The sequence below is a fragment of the Pelobates fuscus genome, chromosome 6 (genome assembly GCF_036172605.1).
Source record: "Pelobates fuscus isolate aPelFus1 chromosome 6, aPelFus1.pri, whole genome shotgun sequence".
Lineage (NCBI taxonomy): Eukaryota > Metazoa > Chordata > Amphibia > Anura > Pelobatidae > Pelobates > Pelobates fuscus.
Window position 1 is genome coordinate 188655491 of NC_086322.1, and position 24965 is coordinate 188680455.

The window sequence follows — 24965 nt, forward strand, 5'->3', positions numbered from 1 at the left end:
TACTCTGGGGAGTAAATGATTATAGCAATCCCCAGAGTGTAGGTATCCCTTCCCCCAAACATGAGCCAAGGCTTCAAGAAAGGTGCAAGTAGGTCTGGTTTATTGAGGGCTACCTGCCTGGTATTTATGCAAGTGTCCACCAGGTGGACACTCCCCTAGGGGACCTGATGGAACAATGGGACACATATTGGATATCAGCCAATCACAGACAATACAAACAAAACACTCCCACAGTGACATCACAATCCCTCCTCTCTATCCTGGAGATAATTGGGAAGTAATCAAATTATCTCCTAGGACAGAGGCAAGACTCCATTAACCACATGGTTACAAAAATACATAAAATTACACAATGTTACAATTACTACATAAAACATATACATGCAACATATCCCCAGATAGCTTAGATCTGAGTGCACATTATTACCGAATGGCGCTCAGATCACATACATACAATTTAATCGCCATGGAGCCAAAGTCTTTTCCATAGTCTTTCGTTACACGAATAGGCTCCATGGCATAGCTATCTGGGGTAGCACTACTCACATACTGAAAGTCCCGAACACCCTGGCAGAAATACACAAATAAACCTTATTGCAGGGTAAAATACAGCTATCAGCACAGGGGCCATAGTCGGAAGGCAGGAGGCTAGCCAGTAGTCCCCTCCAGGCACAAGTGGCGAAGGGCACTTCGTCACACATCTTCCCTTTGGGGGGAAGACTAAACAGGTACCTGACCTTCTGCCGGTCAGTACCTAGGTTAGTCGGGCAGCCCACCCACAAAGAAAAATATGCAGAGTAACCCCCCCCACAATAAATGGTACTGGCCTGTAGGTTCAAGTTTGTAGTGGGACAGCGCAGCACTCTCGGTCTCTCTGGTGCAGCTAGGCAAACTGCTGGTGTTGCTTGGGGGGCAGAGGCCAGCGGCGCTCTGCCCTGCTGCCAGCTCTTCCGCTGGGGTAACCCGTGGTAAGTCAGGCTCCCAGGTAGACCAGGGGAAAAGGGAGGGCAGAGGCTAACAGCACTCTGCCCAGATGCCAGCTCTGTTGCTGGGAGGGGGTCAGGGGGTATCGCAGGCTCATCCACTGCCCCCAGGACCCAGTTGGGATGTAGCTGGGGAGGGGAAGTTTCACTTACCTCCTCCTCCTGGCATCCCTGCGGGGTTGGTTGGGGATCTGGACCGCCCGTCCAGCATCCCTGTAGGACTGGCACAGAAACTGCGGTCCCATCTGCGCCAGTGTGGTTAGGGTTGTCTTCCCCCTCTCCTGGTATCTCCGGCTGCTGTTGGAGGGGGAGACCGGTTGCCCCCACTCCCCAGGACGCTGGTTGCTGTAAGGTGGAGGGATCGACCATCACCTCCTCCTGGAACTCAGGCCGCCGCTGGGGAGAGAGACCCGTTGTCTCCTCTCCTGGCAAAGTATACTGCTGCTGGGGATCTGGGCCGGCTGCCCAGCATCTCTGTAGGGCCAGCAGAGAGACCTCGGTCGCATCTCCGCCTGCCATCTGTGGGCCTTCCCAGGCCAAGTCTATGAGGTCCTTCACCTCTAGTACCTCTGGCTGCTGTTGGAGGGAGGCCGGTTGCCTCGCCTCCCCAGGATGTTGGCTGTTGTACGGTGGAGGGATCGACCATCACCTCCTCCTGGAACTCAGGCCGCCGCTGGGGAGGGAGACCGGTTGTCTCCTCTCCCTGCAAAGTATACTGCCGCTGGGGAGCAGGACTGACTGTCCCTACTCCTGGTAGTATACTTGGTTGCTGTGCTAAGCTGAACAGATGTTGGTAGCTCTGCTCCAGCTCCCACTCCATTGTGACCAGATGAATCAGGTCTGGCCCCAGGTCGTCCACTTGGGGAAGATCCAGCAGAGTTTTCCTGATGTCGTGGATGTCCCAGAGCCGACATTCTGCGGGGCATCCAAAGTCATTGCCCTCCTCAAAGGCCTCCCACAGTAAGCCCGGGCCATTATAATCCTCTCCTTCTGGCAGATAGTGGTTAGTCATCCAGGGGTTGCGCTGGGTGGCGTACCACTTTAGTGCCTGGTAAGCTCCATCCAGCCACAACTCCTTCCAAATCAAGTCCCACAGTTCCATTACCTAGGTTGCTCCCCTAGGAAAGGTGACCGCAGGGCCACAAGTACCTGGAACCGCTTTTTTCGTCACTGGGAAGGCTCTCTCTCCGCCGCCGCTGTACCTCCTCTAAGGCCTCATACCACAGCTCCTACTGAGGGGCATCTCTCCAGTCCAGTATGCCCTCCTCTGATACAGGCCCATCCTGCTGGGCCAAGTGTTGCTGCAATCTCCAGAGAAACTCCTCTTCACATGGGGACGCTGCACGGTCGCTAGGTCGCTCCATTCTCTCGAGTTCCTCTATAGACAGGGGCACTGCACAAGTACTAGTGTTGCCCTCAATTATAAATCCGTAACTCCACACGTTACCGGTGTCTCCGAGCTGCTGGTCCTCGCACTAGGACGCCATACCTCCGCCAATCGATGCTCCTAGCGCTTGCCGAGGACTCCGAGCACTCCAACCGACACCATCAGCACTGTGGACCCCACTTCCAGAGAGGCAGCTGTGCTGGGGTCTCGCCGTCTCTCACCCACCCAGGATCCAGCTCCCAGTGGGTGAACCTCTCCTAAATCCAGAGAGCGTAGCAGGAACAAATCAAGCTATTACAAGAGCTTACTCTGGGGAGTAAATGATTATAGCAATCCCCAGAGTGTAGGTATCCCTTCCCCCAAACATGAGCCAAGGCTTCAAGAAAGGTGCAAGTAGGTCTGGTTTATTGAGGGCTACCTGCCCTAGGGGACCTGATGGAACAATGGGACACATATTGGATATCAGCCAATCACAGACAATACAAACAAAACACTCCCACAGTGACATCACAATCCCTCCTCTCTATCCTGGAGATAATTGGGAAGTAATCAAATTATCTCCCAGGACAGAGGCAAGACTCCATTAACCACATGGTTACAAAAAGACATAAAATTACACAATGTTACAATTACTACATAAAACATATACATGCAACATATCCCCAGATAGCTTAGATCTGAGTGCACATTATTACCGAATGGCGCTCAGATCACATACATACAATTCAATCGCCATGGAGCCAAAGTCTTTTCCATAGTCTTTCGTTACACGAATAGGCTCCATGGCATAGCTATCTGGGTTAGCACTACTCACATACTGAAAGTCCCGAACACCCTGGCAGAAATACACAAATAAACCTTATTGCAGGGTAAAATACAGCTATCAACACAGGGGCCGTAGTCGGAAGGCAGGAGGCTAGCCAGTAGTCCCCTCCAGGCACAAGTGGCGAAGGGCACTTCGTCACAGGTGTACAATGCATAAAATCTCATTCTGAAAGATTCCCCAGTGTGTACACTTGTAAAAGTGGTCACAATATGGATACATATCTATAATCATTCCTCAAAGTGTGAAGATAGATACATATCTATAAAATTGCCTTGCATTTTAAAAAAACTTTTTAAAAAAATGTTTTTCTAATAGTTGCATCGCAGGGAGGCACATGGAGAACCTTAACCCCCTAACTTTGGAGGGTGGATTACTTGTATGCATTTTATGGCTTGACTTGGGTACAAACAAGCTCACACGTCTGGTCCACATAGCCAGCAGCAATATAATGATTCCAATTCATGAATAAATGTTTAAAACAATTGTTCCAATTTTCTTTGCACAGGTTCTTCATTTTCTTGTGAAAGAAAAAGCTTTTGTCTATTCCACTTGTGGACCTATTTGTTTATTCCACCTGTGGACCTTTTTGCATGCAGTGCCAGCAACTGCCATTTTGTTTCACTGCAATGTTATTTGAATACTTTACGTGGGTATTTTGTCACCATAGACAATCCTCTACTTAAGCTTTATTCAACTCTTCTATTAATTTATGTCGCCTGTGTTTATGCCATTTTCTCCATATATTTGATATGCTCTCCTAGCTTTTTTTGTAAAGTCAAACTGGAACAAGAGACTCTAGTGTACTGCCAACATTCAGCTAACCAATGAAGGAATTATCTTTTATAGTTTGTGTTATTACAATGTACTTTGTAATTGTTACCTATTCAAAAAGTTTCACATGCCAGTGATAGTCCCTCTTTACACTGTAAGTTCTGCTAACTGTGCATCCCAATAATAATGCATACTCTATATAACACTTATATTAGCCTCTCTTAAATAGGCTGCTATTTTATTTAGCTGTCTCTTCCATTTTCTTGTACATTGTCAAGAATGCAACTGTGATTGTAATTCTTAACCAATAGTTATATAGAAATCATTTGATGATGCCGGAGGAAGAAATTAGGGAGTTGATTTGATTTCCTGGTTCCTCTACTCCAGCCAATTTGCCAAATGTCTGTTTGCAGAAAATGCATAAAAAACATGTAACAGGCATAGTGGAGGTATGCAGACTTTGTGCTGCCTTGCAAACCAACCATAGTTCAGTTACTTCATAGCTGGTAGTTACTTTGATATTTCAAACTCATACAGCAAAGCAGCTATAATTAATGTATGTTGGTAGGTAAGTACACACAAAATTATGGATCCCTTTGTCCTACCTTGTTTGATATGTTCAATAGCTTTGTTTCTTTTCTCTGCTCCAACAACATCCCACTTTCCAATACTATCCAAATAATTTGTCAATATGACATTGGGAGTAGTACTGAACATATTTTGTTCTGGGCAGCCAAAGGGGATGTAAATTAGTTTTCCAAGAAAAGATTCATCTAAGGTACCAAGAAAAGTCTCTGCCATGAGGTCTCCTAAGAAAGTAAAAACAGGTGAGTTATAAACACAGTATAGATTATGATGAGGGATAAAATGTAACACTGCCTGAAGAAATAAAATAATCTAAAAAAAAAAAAAAAAAAAAAAAAAAAAAAAAGAGAAATGGTTGCTTTTTAGTATATCAAGTGCAAAAATGGAAGTTGGGAACCATTTGATTAACATTTGAATTTTGTTTGAGTTTTGTTATACAGTGGTCCTGATTTCAACTAGCCATATAGAGTAAATAATTGTGATGAAAGAATAAATCATGTAAATTGTGTATTGTGGAAAAATAATGTAATTCATGGATTCTGGATTGGGGCTGCCATACATACATACATGGAAAACTGGGAAAATCCTGGATTTTATTTCAAGACAAGGAGGCTCATATTGTGCTTAACTCTTTCTTTACTTCAACACAGCAGCAAATAAGAAAAAAAGCAATAGGAAAAATGGATACCAACATGTGACCTCCCAAACTCCACCCCTCACGACTAGCCATCCCTATATCATCCTAAACCAAATCCCCAACTTCCTCTTTGTTTTCTGCTCCCTTAGGTGCAAGTTAAATACAGATTACCCACCTTGTGTTTTAAATATGTATATTATTTATATGCATTGTTTCCCTCATCCTTAATGTTTTGTGCCCTTCTGGGCCTTTATAATTTATTTCCCTGTACCTTTTGCTACTTCAATTTTTCCCCTTTAGGCTTTATTTAGCCTTTTCTCACTAGGCCACACTAGGCCCCTTGGTTGTGTGGTTTCTAGCCTGCTTCTCCCTGCTGTGTGCTCCCATGAGCTGTGCTGATACTAGGTCTGTGTTGGCACTCTATACCCTTGCACTTGTGGTTTTTCCTACCTGCCTTCTGTGTTTAATCCTCTGCAGCCTTTTCTCTGGTTTCAGCATGTCCCAGTCTGGCAATCTGTACCCCCTGTTACCAGTAGGGATGTTGGGAAATTTCACTACCCTAAACTGGAGTCCTCTGACCCTCATCTCCTGATTCCAGGGATTATGCCCCTCTTTCCCCTGGGGAAGTTGCTGCTGCTTTTCAGCTCTCCCTATCTGATGCAATTATATCTGCCATGGGACTATGTCTTCTACCATTTCCAAATCGATTGCCCAGACATTTCTGCAGGTACACCCTGCCTCCTCTGGGAACCAACCCTGTCTGTCTGGCTGGCCCTAGCCTATGTCCTCTAAGGCTACAGGCAAGAAGATGCTATTGCTTAGACACACCACTTGCTGGCGCTTGTCTTCAGAACCTCAATGACTGATGGTCATAAAGCCATCCATGATACTGTTAATACCAAATGCAAATGAGCCTCACCATGTCAGTCAGAACGGACCCTTACTGGAAACGTTCCAGAGCACTACCTAATGTCAGGATTACTAAGTGACCCAACACGCAGTGTGTAAATGATAATAGAAATAAACATATACCGGTCCTTAGAGTGGCTGACCTTCACATTTGAGAGACAGAGAAAAGTCAGACAAGACAAATTTAGGGAAACCAGAAATCAGGGAAGCGAGGTACAATACCCGAGTGAAAGGATTACAGAAAGAAGAATAGTCAGGATAGCAGAGATCAAACAAACAGAACTTATATTGCACTATTGGGAACCAAAATAGAACAACAACAGGGTAATGAGCCATGCCCTATGATCCCTTTTGATAGTGTGTCTCTTTAATATTATAGCCACGCCCCCAAAACATTCAAAGTCAAACATTTTGACAGGTCATGAAGTCAATTGCTTCATGACATTAGGGCGTGCACGTGCTGCGTTATAAAAAGGGGCGGAACTGCAGCAGCCGGCATCGGAACTACTGAGGAGAGGGACTGTGGAAAAGGTCCCTCTCCACATGCTGGAGGTCCCCATGCTGTACTACTGCCTGAGCAACATAAGGTAATGTGACATCTAACAGCAACTCCAAATCTGATTTCGGGTCTCATGAGGAGGCTTTGATGGAATTATCCTTGGAGTCTACAGACTGCTCCCCAGCTGCCGATAATATGGGGAAATCCACTGATCCCAGCCCGCCCCTTTGCAGGCTCTTCAAGGTGATTCTAAACATGGGTCCCGTGTGGAAGTCATTCTTGACCCCGTGGGAGAACCACTTTTTGACCTTATGAACCACCCCAGGTTCGCAAAGTGTGTTCTTTTTGACTATATTGTCCAATATCTGCAGTTAACGTTTAGGAACTCCCTTACCAAGACTACATTGAGTAATCAGAGTTGAATGTCCACGTCCCTTGGTTCCGGGCACAGTTTGTGCTACACCCGAAGTGGACCTCATTATGGTCCAAAGTGGATCCCAATATGGTTCTGGCTAAAGTGGGGTGGAAGGTTTGAAAGGATAAGATTCTTGACATTTTTGATAAAGTTTGAATTGGCTGATGCTGCCATTTGTGATAGCCATCCTATTGATCAGAACTTAATGCGTGTTGACTCCAATGTACCATATGCCAGACAGGCAACGTTACCATTTCCCTAGTTATAGAGAGGCCTTATTATATAAGATCAAGCCTAAGCTTGTAAATATGGCTGTTACCAAAATGAGTAAGGATGCAGAGTAGAGTCCTTTATCAAGGACCTGGGCAGATATGTTGCTGCTTTCAGCCCTTGACAAACTATATGCATAAGGTCTCCACCAGGAAGGTCTCCACTGAGGCAATCGCATTAGCATTCCCCACAGGAAAGCATTCAAAAAGATTTTCCTATGTGTGGAATTGAGCGACGCTGGAGGTCCTCACACAGCGTGAGGACGTCCAGCGATGCTCTAGCAAAGAAAATCTTTGCTATAAATCAGGAAGTTCCCTCTAGTGGCTGTCTAGTAGACAGCCACTAGAGGTGCAGTTAACCCTGCAAGGTAATTATTGCAGTTTATAAAAAACTGCAATAATTACACTTGCAGGGTTAAGAGTAGTGGGAGTTGGCACCCAGACCACTCCAATGGACAGAAGTGGTCTGGGTGCCTGGAGTGTCCCTTTAAAGGGGCAGTGTCCCAAACAAGTCTGGGGACACCGTCTTAAAGGGGCAGTGTCCCAATTTTCCCTATGGCCCAAAAATGTGCTTAAAGGGCCAGCACCAGTCCCATAAAAGTCCATAAGCCCCAATATGCTCACATACTGTTATTACTTAAAGGGCCATACACACCAGGGTCATAGTCATGAGGAAGGAGGCTGGCAAATAGGCTCCTCCATAGTCCAGGGAAGCAGGGCAATTTGTCACTTAAAGAAACAGTTACAAAAGGCATTTTGTAACACCTATCTGATGCAATTAGATCTGCCATGGGACTATGTCTTCTACCATTTCCAAATCGATTGCCCAGACATTTCTGCCTCCTCTGGGTTTGGTTTAGGATGATATAAGGATGGCTAGTCATGAGGGGTGGAGTTTGGGAGGTAACATGCTGGCTTCCTTTTTTCCTATACGTTTTTTCTTTGCTGCTGTGTTTAAATAAAGAAAGAGGTAGGCACAATATGATCCTCTGTGTCTTTCATGAAATCATGACTTTTTTGTCTTGAAATAGCAAAATGTATGTAATTTTACTGTCAGTACAAATGGCCCATCTGTCTGCATAACCATCCTGGATATTTCTGGCATATGCAGGATGTATTGGCTCACTTGCAAGTAAGGTGGTGGTAAGGCAGCATCAGCCAAGTCAAGAAGATTTTAGTTCCAGTTCAAATAGTTCTGCCCCAACTATCAGCTGCACGTTCACCACTTTTACTGTAAGGATAGGAAGGAGAACACCAGTGTGGAGGTCTGGAGAAGGAACAAATGTATGGGATAGAGGAGAAACAACTGGGAATGGTACAAAGGGGAGAGACACAAGTGAAGGGTAGAACAGGGAAACACACTCTGGGGGACTGGGATGAAAGCTACAAATAGATGCAGTACTGGCAAAAGGCAAAGCAGGGGCTAGGATAATGGGGAAGGACACTGTTGGGAGTTTGGGGTACATGGAAGAGACACAACCTAACACTTAAAACAATGTCCTGTTTTTGTTGAAGATGATTATTATAACCCTATTCTGTATACATCATGATAAACAGTGAGAATGAAAGTTGAGAGTTCCAGAACTTCTGAGATGGCATTACTTTCCTCTAATATATGCTTCAGTGTTAGACATATTTTATATAACCTGTTTTGTAGAGCTCAGCTAGTGTTAGAGTTACGGCTAAAATCATAATTGAGAATTGGCAGCTTATAAGTAAGAAAATGTGTAGTTGTGTGTTCTATCAAAGTGAATGTATGTTCTTCTTTATGTGCAGTGTAACATTTTACAAATGCAACAGTACTTTAGTCTAATACAAGTGCATGAATCTAGATTTCTTACATCAAATTCTTCTAAAAATAGATTTCATAAAACACTAAAATGTAAAAATTAAAAAGTATCGGGTTTCCTTTCTTATATCACATACTTAGAAAATGAAAATGTATTATTAGTGAATAAGTCTTTACTATCAACCTAGCCACTTTTGAGGCATGGATTGGTTTGCCTACATAAACCATGATTGTAACACAATATCTCACCTTGTATGCTAATAAAGTTGTTGGCCACACTGTCAGGTACCATGTCTCTCAAAGTCTCCTTATTTATATGTATTATTTGGCTTCCACCTGTGAGATTACAATACAAATCAAAAAAGGTCAAAAAAGGTCAAAATGAATGCTATCATTCTCTCAAACTGTGGTCCATGAACAATGATTTTTATTTTTTAGATACCTGGTGCTTGCACATAATGTAAAGATTCATGATTATTATTAACATTTATACAGCACCAGCATTTTCTATAGCACGTACAATGTGTGTGGGGTGTAGTGTGTGTTTGTCAGGGGTGCAGTGTGTGTGTGAGAATTGCAGTGTATGTGTGAGGGGGGCAATGTGTGTAGGGAGGCAGTGGGGGTGCAGTGTGTTTGTGTGTGGGGGCAACGTGTGTATGGGGGTGCAGTTTGTGTGTATGAGGGGCAGTGTTTCAGTGATGGGTGCTGTATGTGTGCATGGGGCAGTTTGTGTGTTCGGGGCAGTGTGTGTGTATGAGGGGCAGTGTTTCAGTGATGGGTGCTGTATGTGTGCATGGGGCAGTTTGTGTGTATGGGGCAGTTTGTGTGTATGGGGCAGTGTGTGTGTATGAGGAAGATTGTTTGTGTGAGGGGTGCAGTATGTGTGTATGGGGGCAGTGTTTGTGTGAGGGGTGCAGTATGTGTGTGTATGGGGGTGCAGTTTATGTGTGTGTGGCAATTTATGTATGGGCAGTGTTTGTGTGAGGGGGCAGTTTATGTGTGTGTGGGGCAATGTGTGTATGGTGGGGCAGTGTGTATAAGGGGTGCAGTATGTGTGTATGAGGGGCAGTGTTTGTGTGAGGGGGCAGTTTATTTGTGTGTGGGGCAATGTGTGTATGGGAGGGGCAGTTAGTGACTGTGTGTGTGGTGGGGAGGGAAGCAGATCAAAGCAAATAACTTTTTGTTTTCTTAATTAAACAAATATATTGTACATCCCCCCTTCCTCCTTACCACTGCTTTCCATCCCTGGTGGTCCTAGTGGTGAGTGTGAACTCTATCCTGCAGCTCAGTCTAGAGTTCCTCTCGCGAGATTCAGAGCGTTGCCGTGGTAACTGCGGCAACGCTCCATGCTCGCGAGAGGAGAACCCGGTGGAGCTGCAGGTAAGAGCTCTCCCGGGTCCTCTCTCCCTCTCCCACTCCTGCTGGCTGCCATCAGAGTGCCTGCAGGCCAGGGAGGGAGATCACTGATCTCCCCTCCGGTCCATGAAGGCACATAGCAGGGCTGCCCTAAACTGCCCTCTCACACAAACACTGCCCCTCATACCCACATACTGCCCCCCATACACACATTGCCCCACACACACACATAAACTGCTCCCTCACAGAAACACTGCCCCTCATACACACATCCTGCACCCCTGACACAAACACTGCCCCCATACACACATTGCCCCACAGACACATAAACTGCCCCCCATACACACATGCTGAACCCCTACACAAACACTGCCCCTCATACACACACACACAGCCCCCATACACACATTGCCACACACACAAATTGCCCCCCTAAACACATCCTGCACCCCTCACACAAACACTGCCCCTCATACACAGACACTGCCCCCATAAACACATACTGCACCCCTCACACAAACAATGCCCCTCATACACGCACACTGCCCATAAACATATACTGCACCCCTCACACAAACAATGCCCCTCATACACATACTACCCCCTCATAAACACATCCTGCACCCCTCACACAAACAATTCCCTTTATACACACACTGCCCCCCCCCCCATACACACATACTGCACCCCTCACACAAACACTTAGATAGGGCCTCTCAAGCCACTTGGCAACTAGGTAGGTCTCACCTGTCACTTGCTTAGTGAATCGTTTCGCCGCTTGGCACTAGCTAGCCAGTCAGTACACATCCCCGGTTCTAAGCATATTATTACTATATTTCAGCATGTCTCAGATTCCCAATGACTGTGACGATGTATCAGTCCCCAGCAATCTGGCCAGGTCCGCTACTCCCACACGCAAGGGTGTAGTCGGTAGCCCCGCATCCATCAGGTCATGGACAATCCCCCGCATCACAGCCGAGCTACGTAAACATGGCATCCCTTTCCCATCAACAGCCAGGAAAGTGGAACTATTCTGGCTCATGTGCTCCTGCACAGACAATGCAGACGCAGAGTAGGGCTAGAGTGGCTCAAGCAACACCAACCTCCATACAATGATCGCTTCCCTAGTGTCCTCAATGGGGAAAATTAATGACAGGCTTGAAAGACTGGAAGCACGTAGCTTTCCCGTTACTGCAACTGAGCCTTTCACAGCTGAACTTCCAGGTCAGCCACAGTTACAACTGGGTAATAGTGTACCCGGTAGTGCAGGATCGCACCTCATTAACCTGGCCCATATGGTACTGGCGAATCTTTAAAAATACATCCTGACCCTTCGCATCAGTTTCAGAATGCATATGCTTTACATAGTAGTTCACTAAACTAGCCAGGCGATTGCATTGTAAGACGTAACTAATACGCTTCAATCTACACGTTGACACAACCATGCTCAAAAATGCTCCTACAGGGGCTAAAGTTTACTGTTAATTGCATAGCCAATAAGCTTTTTACACCATGGCTTAATCAATATATATTTGAGTGACCATTCGCGTCAGTTTCAGAATGCATATGCTTTACATAGTAGTTCACTAAAATAGCCAGGCGATTGCACTGTACGACGTAACCAATACACTTCAATCTACACATTGAAAAAAACATGCTCATTGAGGCATACATATAAAATGTTAGCTCTGACGACTAAGCACTTATTTCACGGCATGCTTATTTTGCGATTAATTGGCCGCGGCCATAATGTTAATAGGACATCGCACCGTGATGCCTGTCTCAAATAATGTTACCATATATGATTACCAAACCACACGCTGTATAGCATTTCCTTAAAAGCCTGTATGTTATGACCTATATGCCTCTGCGCAGACAACCATATACTACATCTATCACCCGGTACTATGCCTGTTCATGCTTTTTTGCGACATTAATAAAAAATATTCAAAATAAAAAATAAAAAATACATCCTGGAGGGCAAAGATGTAAATCTTGTCTCCCTTCTGATTGCCTCCCAGGATGTCATCGAGAATCGCACTTACGCATATGGGGATATCTTGGTGGTACTAAAAGCTAGAGATCCAAGACTCAGCAAAAAACTATCAATTCCAGATTTTGTCTTAGCATTTGGTATTTATAATGGAAAGAGGAGAAGGATTCCCCTATTCTAAGGGGTTCAGAGGGGATTCCCCTTTTCTATAGGTGTGTTGCCTTGTTGTCATATTCCCTGTTTTCCTATCAGCGCTGAACCTCTTTCCTGATCTCGATTACATTTGGTATTTATAGGGATGTGTTGTGTTCAGGGCACCCACATAGAAGGGAGGAGTTGGACCTCTATATGCACAAGCTGGTAGATCTTGGCAACAAATACGGGGGTACGTCTTTTTACGACTACCACCGGTCATTTTCAGCAAAGGCGGCTGCAGCCCTGGCTCAGTACAATGTCAGGTTGGATTGGAGCCAACTGGACACATTGCTGTTCCTTAGACATTTCGAACCCCAGCTTGTGCAATTTGGGCATCAACCACTCATTAGGCCAACTTCTGTCCCACTACACATGACACCACCCCTGCCCCAGCCATCCCGGGCACTACTAGGGTCGAGAAACAGGGCAAGGATAAACTGGGCTGCCCGATTGTATACCTTGACAAGTCGCACATTTTCAATAATTTTAATGAAGGTTCATATGGTTATAGTGCCTGTCGTTTGTTGCATGTTTGCTCTCACTGTTCCAGGGCTCACGCAAAAACCATATGCCCAAATAAAATACATCATAAGCCTTATTTGACCTTGGTTAATAAGCTCATCTTCTATCCACTTACCCTTCACGACACCTGGTTGAGTTCTTGATAACAGGTTTCACACGGGGTTCCACAAGGGCCTTATTCACTTGCCAGCGGGAATTCTGGAGTGTAATAACATGCAGTCAGCTATGACTGACACCGAGCCGGTAGAGGTGTTATTGCAACAAGAACTGGAGCAGGGGTTTATATTAGGGCCTTTCAAGGTGCCTTCTTTTTCTAACTGGAGGACTAATCCTATTGGCCTGGTCACCGGGAAAAACTCGGCTAAGCGGAGACTGATTATAGATCTCTCTTCACCACACTCCTTGGCAGTCCTGAGCCTTTATTCACTAATACCCTCAGAAGACTTCTCACTGCAATACACCACAATTGACAATGCTGTAGATGCTATCATGGCGGATGGCATTGGTGCATGGCTTAGCAAGACCGACATTGTCAACGCCTTTACATTATTACCCATACATCCATCATTGTGGCACTTGCACAGTATCAAATGGAGAGGCCTATATTATTTTTTTAACTATGCTCACCTTCGGGTCTAAGAGTAGCCCAAGGATTTTTGACAAATTCGTGGAAAATCTGTGTTGGCTCCTCCTGAATTCGTACAGATGCCACACCGTCATACATTATCTAGACGATTTCTTATTCATCGAAAACAATTCCTCACCCTCATGCAGTTTGGTTAAAGCAGTCAAGCTATTTAATTCACTAGGGGTGCCAGTCTCACTTAAGAAAACGGAGGGTCGGGGGGCGTGGTTTCGGCTCCGTCTGAAATGGCCGCGTGAGAGAAGTGCTCCGCTCACCTAAACCCCCGATATAGCGTTTCTTAGCGGCAATTCAGCTTTCATGGGGCGCACTAAACGCCCTGAGCATCCCCAGACCCCAGGGAACCCCCAGCAAGGCCCCCTGGACAGTTTCTTGCAGCCGCAGCCCGGGGCGAGCGGCGACCCCACAACAGCCAAGATGGCGTCGGCCCCAGCACAAGGCCCGACACATGCAGCCCTGGAGAGGATTGAAAATTCCCTCCGGGATCTAACAGCTGTTATGGTCACTAAAACTGACCTCCAAGCAGTGGCCACAAACCTGCAGGACGCCTTGCGGACGGAGGTGGCTGGGCTCCGCGCCGAACTCACAACGCATGCAGGCCGCATTACCGCGCTGGAGGAGGCGGATGTGACTATGGCGACCCGCATAACATCCACGGACACCGCGGTCGCTAGACAGGGCGAGATGATCCTATCTATGCGCCGCCACCTCGAAGACGTGGATAACCGAGGTAGGCGATGTAACATCCGCGTGCGCGGTGTACCAGAAGCCGATGGGACAGAGGAGGCTGCGGACACTCTCAGGGAGCTCTTCCATTCCATTATGCAGGTTACACCACCACCACAGATCCTCTTTGAAAGAGCGCATAGGGCACTGCGCCCCAGGAACGCAGAGGACGGCCCGAGGGACCTCATTTGCTGTGTGAGCTCTTTCCCGGTGAAGAACGCCATCATGCTGAAAGCCCGGGAACGAGCTTTTTGGCCCTTTAGAGGGACCCAAGTTGCGCTTTTTAACGACCTGTCTCCTATCACCCTGGAGGCCAGACGGGCACTCCGACCTATCACAGCAACATTGCGGGAACACAATGTGACTTACAAATGGGGCTTCCCCTTCGCCCTGATGGCACGACACCAAAACCGGTGGATCACTCTGAGATGGCCTGAGGAAGTCCCGCGTTTTCTGGGAGAATTGGGCCTTCCGCCGCAGCCGGTCACCAATTGGATTTTGGGCCCGCTGGGACCGCCACCGAGACCACAGAGAGAACCCAGACAACGGTCGGCTGGAACTTCCTATGCCCCCCGGACTGGAAGACACCGGGACCCGACATCCCCGGAGGAATAATCGCGCTCCCCTGAACTTTCCATGGTACAACGTCCACGACTCTAAGCGATGAACCCCTGATGCTGGACGACGACGGTTTCCGCTCTGATTATCTCTGGATGAGTGAGTTTCACACGACAGACTCTGAGGTACTGTGGGGCCCCCTTTTTTTCTTGGCATCTTGGGAGGGGGTTATTGGGACATGTGGACTCTGGACTGGGCCCACCACCGCTGTGATTCCCGTAATTAATTGCCTTATACTATGGCACTCCTGGTCCCATGATTTGTGACACTAACTGCATACGTACATGTTGAACCTTTGGGTGGGGGGTTTGGGGGGAGGGGGGCTGATGCGGCCTGTTCCCTCCGAGGTTCCTCTGTGAACAACACGGACTTGTCGGCCACTGGTTCTTAGCTGGGCACTGGGATTGATGTGGGTCCGGAGATGGGGGGAGCGGGGTGAGGGTTGTTGGATATATTCCATGCCTCCGCACTGTCTGCCGCTTTCCATAGAGGGTCACATGTTGATGTACTTAATTGCATATTACCTCAGGGTTTAGTACGTACCATTGTCAAGATGGATGGCCTGATCCACACCCATATCCTACTCCTGAGGCCTACATACCCATAACTAACTTGTGGGGGACCGGCTTGCGGCTCCTGCCCCCTTCCTCTCTCCCCCCTCCCTCCCCCCCCTCTTCCCCCCCCTCTTCCCACCCCCCCTCTTCTCACCCCCCCCTCTTCCCACCCCTCTTCCCCCCTTCCTCCCCCTTTCCCCCTCCTTCCCGCCCCCCCCCCTTTTTTTTTCCTCCCCTCCCCCTGCCCCCCCAGCCCCTTCCCCAGGTATGTGCAGCAGACTCCCAAGCCCCCCGCCCAGACACGCACATGGGATTGCAGGAATATCAGACCCATCTGTTCATCTCGGGGTATATTCGTTTGTTAGACCCTCATCCGGGAGCGTTCCCTTTAACACGTGTGTATTCCCCCCCCCCCCCGCCTGCCCCCCCCCTCTCTGGTGCGGGGCGAGCTGGGGGGGAAGAACCGTGGTGGGGGAGCGTACTTAAATGTGTTAATATTGTTCTAAGGCTTGATAAACCTGTTTTGTCGTGTTACGTTTTACATGGATCACTACATATGCATGTGGTTATTTTTAGGTTTTGCTTTCCATAGACTCACATTCCCTCTCACAACTCGGGGATCTGACGTATGCAAAATGTTCATTAATCTACAATATGATCACTAGACGACCTACTAGGGGCGGACTAATGGGATAGGTGGGAGGACTAGAAGGAGGTGCTCTATGCTGGGGCTGTACCTGGGAAAACGGGATAGCCTTGGAATTCACTGAATAGCCTGGACACTTATATTTATTGCCTAACCTACTTAACGATTACTGTCCGTGGGCTCCTTCATCGCTAATGCCCAAAAGAAAATTCACATTGCCCACTAGCTCTCAATAAGGGGGGTGGGTTGAGGCGGGTGCTGACTATCTTCTCGTGGGAAATCCTTTGAGCGGAGCCCGAGCCGTGCTTCCACACATATACACTCGTGCTAAAAGTGGTGCGGCCGCGCAACGGGTACTTTAATCTCCTGGGCTGGTACCGGAGTGAAGGCCCATTGACGTCGGCTGCTGCACGAGGCTACCCCCCTCCGCCTTGGTGGGGGGTGTAGATTTGGGATAGAACCCAAATTCTGTGAGGGTATCGACAATAGGGATACTTACCTCCTTTTAATCCCCTTACAGACGACTAAACCTGTATCTCGGGCCCCTGGACGAACCTGCCCCTACGCTCACTTTACCTATCTCTGACCTCCTCTCTCCCCCCTACCCGTTCTCTCACACCCCCCCCTCTCTTTTTTCTCCCTCTTTCTCTCCTCTTCCCCCTCCCCCCTCTCCTCCTGCATTGGACTGCCGGGCGTATAGACTGGTTGCTCTTCACTAACCCGCCTTCCCGACGATACTGAGCACTATGGCCTACCGCACAGCACCCCTGAAGGTTGTCACGCAGAACTGTAGGGGACTTAACATCCCCGAACGCAGGACGCACCTATTGAGGGAACTACAACGAAAGCGGGTGTCAATCGCCCTGTTACAAGAAACCCACTTTAAGGAAGGGTCACAACCCAGATTACGCAACCGACACTATGCTACCAACTACTTTTGCAATCATCCCGCATCGCACAAGACCGGTGTAGCCATTCTAATGGCGACCAACCTGGGATTTGAAGAACTGGACCGAGTACAGGACTCAATGGGGAGGTACCTCTTCCTTAAAGGGGTCATCGCGAACAAGATCTACACCATAGCTTCCATTTATGTACCTAATAAGAGGCAAGCTCCTTTCCTCCGCAACGCTCTCCAACAATTAGAGGACTTCTCCGATGGAATCCTAATAGTAGGAGGCGATTTTAATGCCCCGCTGGACCCGACGTTGGATTCTTCCACGGGTCACAGCTGCATATCGCAGCGCCATATTAGGTCCATTAGACAATCACTGGAGGCCCTCAGACTAGTGGACTGCTGGAGGACATTACACCCCTCGGTGAAGGATTTCACCTACTTCTCGGCGCTTCATAACCGATATTCACGCATTGATTATCTTTTTCTCACTCAAGAGGGATTATCTTGCCTACTTGGAGCCGACATCACCCCTGCCACGTGGTCGGATCATGGATCTGTTGACATGGAATTGGCCTCCCCACTCTACAAGCCAACAGGATGGACCTGGAGACTCAATGAGGCCCTGTTACTAGATATGGACACGAAGGACCAACTACATCAGGCACTAGAGCAGTACTTTAGGGAAAATGACACGACGGATGTCTCCCCGATCTCGCTCTGGGAAGCACACAAGAGCGTGATCCGCGGGACATTCATACGCATCGCCTCGCAAAAACGGAAGGCATTCATGTCCGAGCTGACTGAGCTACACCGCACCATCTCGGCACTGGAGCGCAGTCATAAGAGATCCCAACTAAATGCGGTCTATGGAGAATTGGTGGAACATAGAAGACAACTTAAAGCCCTCCTCTTGAAGAGACACCTCAGGTCTGTACAACGCTCTAAGGGCTTCTACTATGCCCACGCCAACAAAGGTGGCAAGTACCTTGCACGACTGTTAAAAGGCCCCATGCCCCATAGGCAAATCCGACAGGTCCGCTTGACCTCCGGGGAGATATCTCCCTTCCCGGAGAAGATTGCGGAGGAATTCAGGCAGTTCTATGAAAAACTGTACAATCTGTATCCACCTAAAGGGGAAGCTGAGACTGCGAGGCACCGCTCGATGATTCAGGAATATCTGACTGAAACGGGCATTCAGAGACTGGAGCAAGATTCTGCGGCACTCCTGGAAACTCCAATTGGTATTGAAGAAATAGCTGCAGCCCTGAAATCCTCTAAGACCGGTAAGGCACCAGGACCAGACGGCTTCTCTGTGGGGTACTATAAAAGTTTCTCCGACATACTTTTACCGCGACTCACTGACGCTCTCAACGCAGTCGGAGAGGGGGGACGTCTGGGGAGGGAATCAGTAGCTGCTACCATCTCCGTACTCCTGAAACCTGGGAAGGATCCATTACACTGCGGCAGTTACCGCCCGATCTCATTACTCAATGTGGATTCCAAACTGTTCACAAAAGTCCTGGCTACCCGCCTCAAATGCCTTCTGCCCGAGCTGATTCACGAGGACCAGACAGGGTTCATACCGGGTAGGGAAGCCAGAGATAGCACCATGAGATTATTCGCCATTCAACACCATGCTAGGAGACATGGGACCCGATTGATGCTTCTCTCCACGGACGCGGAGAAGGCGTTTGATCGGGTCAACTGGTCATTCCTTATGGAGATGCTGAGATGGCAGGGATGCGGTGAAAGGCTCCTCTCTTGGATATCTGCACTGTATATGGACCCCCGAGCAACTGTGAGAATCAATGGGGCCACGACGACTGACTTCGCGATCCGTAATGGAACCAGGCAGGGGTGCCCGCTCTCACCGCTGTTGTTCGCACTCTACTTGGAACCCCTCTTACAAGCTATCAGACGAAGCCCAGACATCAAGGGCTATGAATGGGAAGGAGTGCACCATAAGGTGGCAGCTTACGCTGATGACCTCCTCTATTTTGTCCGCAATCCCCGAACAACACTACCTTGCCTCCTCACAGAACTTGACAGATTCGGACAACTATCTGGATTCAAACTCAACATCCCTAAATGTGAGGCACTAAACGTCACACTCCCCACAGAGGAGGTCCGCTCCCTGGAATCGCAATTTGCGTTTCGCTGGTGCTCCAACAAAATTAAGTACCTGGGCGTCTGGGTGACAACAGAACCGGAGGACATATACGACTGCAACTCCTCCTCAAGAACGTCCTGATAGACCTCTCCAACTGGTCCTATCCACATGTTACATGGCACGGCAGAGTTGCCGTACTTAAAATGAACGTCCTACCAAGGATCCTCTATCTCATGCAAACAACGCCCGTTGCCATCCCAGAGTCTTTCTTCTCGGCCCTAAAATCGGGAGTGCTTAAATATGTCTGGCGAGGCGGTCGCCCTAGACTTCGGCATGACATCCTGTGCCGACCTAGGACACAAGGCGGTCTAGCGCTCCCTGATTTTAAAAAATATTATCAGGCCGCGGTAATGCAACGTGTTTTAGACTGGCATGTAACATCGGCGCCCAAACAATGGGTGACCCTGGATAGGGGACTCATAGGTTCAACGCTGGAGGCCCAGGTATGGGGGAGTGCCGGAAGACACACCACTCCGACTCGCATTGAGGGACTGGTCTCTCAGACCCTGATTGGTTGGCGAACACTGAGGAAGCAGGAACACATATCTCCAACGCCTAGCCCAATGCTACCGATCACACACAATGAAGGGGTGGGAGGTGGGCTCCCAGCGGGAGCATGGCCCGTCGAGAGTGAACGTGCATATATACCCATACATACAGTCCTCGCTGATGGGAAACTACGGGATCTCCCATCGCTGCTTGGAGACAGGCCCTGGACTCTTCTCTCCCAATTCCGTTACATGCAGCTGAAACACTTCCTTGCCTCCATCCCACACAATGCACGGTTGCGCAGGGACCTCACATGGTTCGAAAGACTCTGTGACCAGGGACTCGATCTGGCCCACGCAATTTCGATGCTCTATCAAAACCTATTGGTGGGGGGCACTCCCGCACCGATGGCGTTTAAGCGGCAATGGGAGGGACAGCTGGGGAAGGAACTTACCACCCAACAATGGGAATCCGCGTTGCTCTGGCAACATAAGAGCTCAATGAGCTCTAATTACCAGGAAATGAATTACAAGCTGATATCCCTGTGGTACCGGACGCCGGCACTACTTCACCGAATTTTCCCATCAATCCCACCAGTGTGCTGGAGATGCCAGGAAGAACGCGGCACGGTACTACATATCTGGTGGGAGTGCAAACTCATCACCCCATATTGGATCATGATCAGGGACGAGGTGACGCTCATCCTGAGAGACATACCCAACTGGAATGCGGAACTGGCCCTGCTACACGCCTCTACACAGCCCATACCAGTGTATAAAAAGTCGATACTGCGGCACTTGCTTAACGCCGCTAAGGCCAACATTCCAGCACATTGGAAAACGGATACGGTGCCAACTAAACAAGAATGGATTCACCGGGTCGAAGATATTCAGGGGGCGGAGGAGGCACATGCCACCATCACAGGTCGAAGAACCAGGCCCACCGACGTGTGGATGCCCTGGTTTTACTATGTTGCTCAGTATCGGCGAGATGGAGACAATCAGAGACACACGGCACATGCACCAATGCTCCCCTCCTCCTAATCTCCTTTCCTTTCTTTTCCTCCCTCTGATCGCAGGGTCTCGAGGGGTCTGAGATCGGAACTGAACAGACTGGACTTAAGCAGATAGGTGGAGCTCCGTGACAACTGACAGAATAGGAATCATTGACTAGAAACCTACGAGTTAGGACCTGACGTTGGACGGAAGACTCTGAAGGTAGAAATCGCCTTCAGGGAAACTTACTGTACTGGACATTCCACAATCTGAATACGCTCTGATCCAATTCACTGGCATCTTGACACATGGACTGACAGAAATCCTACACATGCACACGCAACAGAAAACACCGCCCATGACAGGAGCGATCAGAGGCTCTTAGAACCAATAGGTGACTCAGCGATGTTGAGGTAGGGGTGACCGGTGAACATGTTTTGGGCTCCGCTTTGGATGGGTATCGCATGGGAGGGGTCAGCACTTGCATTGGGACTTAGTTTTCTACCTTCAGTCTGAGCATTTGGCCACTTAGGGTGGGGGCGTCGGGACATGGAGGTGTTGTAGGATAGGTCTTTCACATACCTTACCTAACGGGGGGTACTTCAACATCACTGTACAGATTATATCTCTCCCCGGATGTACCCCGGATTACACCTGGGACCCTACCACCAACAATCCCACATATGTGGAAGACTTGCTGGTGTCATTGCCCATACTCTATCTTCCGACCTTTGCTGACCCGACCCCACATAGCTCTAAACTCGAGACTCACTGGTCTCCCTCCCCTGAAACTATATTACACCCCGAACCAGCCTCAACTATCTAAGGTAGTAACTGCTTATGTGACATATTTACCCCCTGTTCACCATAGGCAAGCGCCAACTGTAATCCATGTGTGGTGGAATCTCGGTAAAAATAAATTTAGTAGGCCGAGATTACCACGTGGCATGTGTACGTGCATATGCTGACGTATCGATCAGTTGGTTGCACGAGGCAAGATACGATCAGTAGTGTACGGAGCATGTGCAAGAATACAGGATATTGTATTCCCCTCCTCCATTGTGCTGGACAAGCCATGCGGTCAAACAGGAAGTTAATTCTTATTTGTGTTGATTGGTTAAGAGAATGTGCGGGTGGAGTTTAATATGGGAGGAGTCATGTGCCTATATAAGGAGCCTGCACTATTGTCCGGGGCTCAGAACTTGTTGTATTTTGGTGACGCTAGTCCCTCTGAGTCCCGATCGGTGATCCAATAAAGAATCTCTTCCTTCCTGAAGAAACCTGTGTCCATCTCTCTGTGCTTGGCTTCCGTCAGTTTCTCCGGTATCACATGTCTAGCCAGAATTACATCACGCCGTGAATAAATACTCATATACACACAAATACTACATGAAGGCGCTCAAAACTGATTCCTGCTCTCTGCTCCCACAGATGAAGGGAAGTAACCACGGAATTTGTCAGCCTAGGTCAATACTCTGTTTGCCTGATTTTGTGAAGTTTAACTGTACTAAGATTGTTTTATTCAGACTGTTCTGATACTAGAATATTCTATGCTGGCCTTATCTTGTTTTGAAAATATTACGTTATTGCTTGGCCTGTGAGCCACTTATGTTGATTATATCATCTCAATAAACAGATTTACTAAAAAAAAAAAAAAAAAAAAAGAAAACGGAGGGTCCCAACACAATTATCAATTTCTTAGGGATACAACTCGGTGGCTAGGAAAGCCAGTCTTCCCCAGGGAAAAATCACGTGCATCCTTCACAACATCAATCATTACAGACATACCGGCTCATGTAACCAGAAAGAATTACAATCACTGCTAGGCTCACTAAACTTCGCAATGAGAATCCTCCCACAAGGTAGAGCATACATTTCCAGACTCTTGAGTCTACTACCCACTTTCCCTGACAACCAAAGCCGCATCTCTCTCAACGCCCAAGCCACAGCAGATCTACTTATGTGGAACATGTTTCTCTCGAACTGGAACGGGAGAAGCACGTTTTTCCCACACATATCTACTGTATACACTCCCCTGTTATTTGGATGGATGCAGCAGCTACTACAGGTTTCACAGCCATTTTTGGCAACAAATGACTCTGGGCTAGTTTGCCTGAGGAGGTATAAAATTTAAAGTGGTTCTACAATACCTCAACGCTTTTCGAAGTGTACCCCATCGTAGCCGCGACAGTAGCATGGGGCCATTTGTAGTCAGGCAAAATGGTACAGTGCTTTTCTGACAATCAGGCAATTTCCTACTTTATTAACAAGGGCCACTTGGATTGTTTGATAATAATGAGGTTCATTAGGAGACTAACGTGGCTGGTAGCATGCAATCAGTTTTACTTAGTGTGCTGCCATGTCCCAGGAGTTTTAAATACTGCAGCTGATCGATTGTCTCGCTTTTAATTTCAGGCTTTCCGAGAGTCGCTCGGTAGGGGCATGTCTAGTAAACAGTGAGCGGTGGGTGGGGGCCCTAAATTAGAATAAGGGGGACACACCTATTGTCCTCCCCTGGCCCCCACCCATGAGCGGCGGGTGGGGGCCCTAAATACCAATAAGAGGGGGACCTATTCTCCTCCCCCCTGGCCCCCACCCCTGCGCGGTGGGTCGGGCCCTAAATTAGAATAAGGGGGAACCTATTGTCCTCCCCCGGCCCCCACCCATGAGCGGTGGGTGGGGCCCTAAACACCAATAAAGGGGGGACCTATTGTCCTCCCCCTGCCCACCACCCCTGAGCGGTGGGTGGGGGCCCTAAATGAGAATAAGGGGGTGTAGCGGAGAGGTAGTATAATCCACAGTATCTCCGCTGGGTAACAGGAACAGCATAAAATAATCCAGGCAAATAAATACAGCATACAATAATTCCGGTAGCGTTGTAAGAATCCTTCCTTCCCAAGAACTAGACGAGGCATAGGCTGGGAGTCAACTGAGCTTTTAATCACAGGTCACAGTATTTATGGGATTCCCCATGCAAGGGGTTTCCCTACTGACATTACAGGGGTTGTACAGTAGGGGACTACATGGGGAACTTAACAACCTGGACATTTCTCCCATCATGCACTGCTGTACGAGAGGGATACTCCCACTAGAATATACAGTTAAGTGGATTATCCCTCCGTGCAGCAGAACCAATATTTTACATGAAAATGCATAACTTTAACATTATTCACTTTATTCAAACGAATGGACGTTCGGTAGATAGCTGGGGTCTGAGCGCACATTTCGTGAAAGTACCGCTCAGATCCCAGCATAACTAACCGAACACCGCACGAAACACACATTATTTTCAAGTTACATTCAAACTACCGATTGACCTTAGGGAAACCCACTACCGAAGGACCGGGGCTCCCGGAACGGCTTACCGATTGCAACAATGTTTCAATAATTAATGGGAGCCACACGACCTCCTGTGTGTGGTCTCCCTTTCGGCAGTTTGTTCGTTTCACGAACAGTGTTGAAATTCAATGTTCGCGAAACTACTGTGTGAATGCTGGTGGCTTTCATGCTGCCAGCATACGAATGCTTTTGTTCGCATGAAATACAATATACAGGAATACACTTGGTTCTAACAACCTTAAAGCTATAGACACACATTTAAGCAAATACAGTTTTAAGTGGCTAGTTTTGCCACGGGGGGGGGACCTATTGTTCTCCCCCCCGGCCCCCACTGCTGAGCGGCGGGTGGGGGCCCTAAAGTAAAATAATGGGGGGGACCTATTGTCCACCCCCCACAGCCCCCACCCCTGAGCGGCGGGTGGGGGCCCTAATGGGGAGACCTATTGTCCTCCCCTCCAGGCCCCCACCCCTGAGCAGCGGGTGGGGGCCCTAAACACCAAAAGGGGGGGACATATTGTCCTCCCCCTGGCCCCCACCCCTGAGCAGCAAAATATAACCCCCCCTCAGGTGTCCCCAAACCCCTAGTCACCCCCTCCCAAAAAATGAATTAACCCCTACCTATCCCACTCACCCTAAAAATAATGAGGGGGGACCATTAACTAGGTACCTGTAAGAAAAATACAATTTGAAAAGTGTGAATCATTTTACACAGCGTGGGAAAGTTCTTTGGAATTTTTGGAAAAGTTTTTTG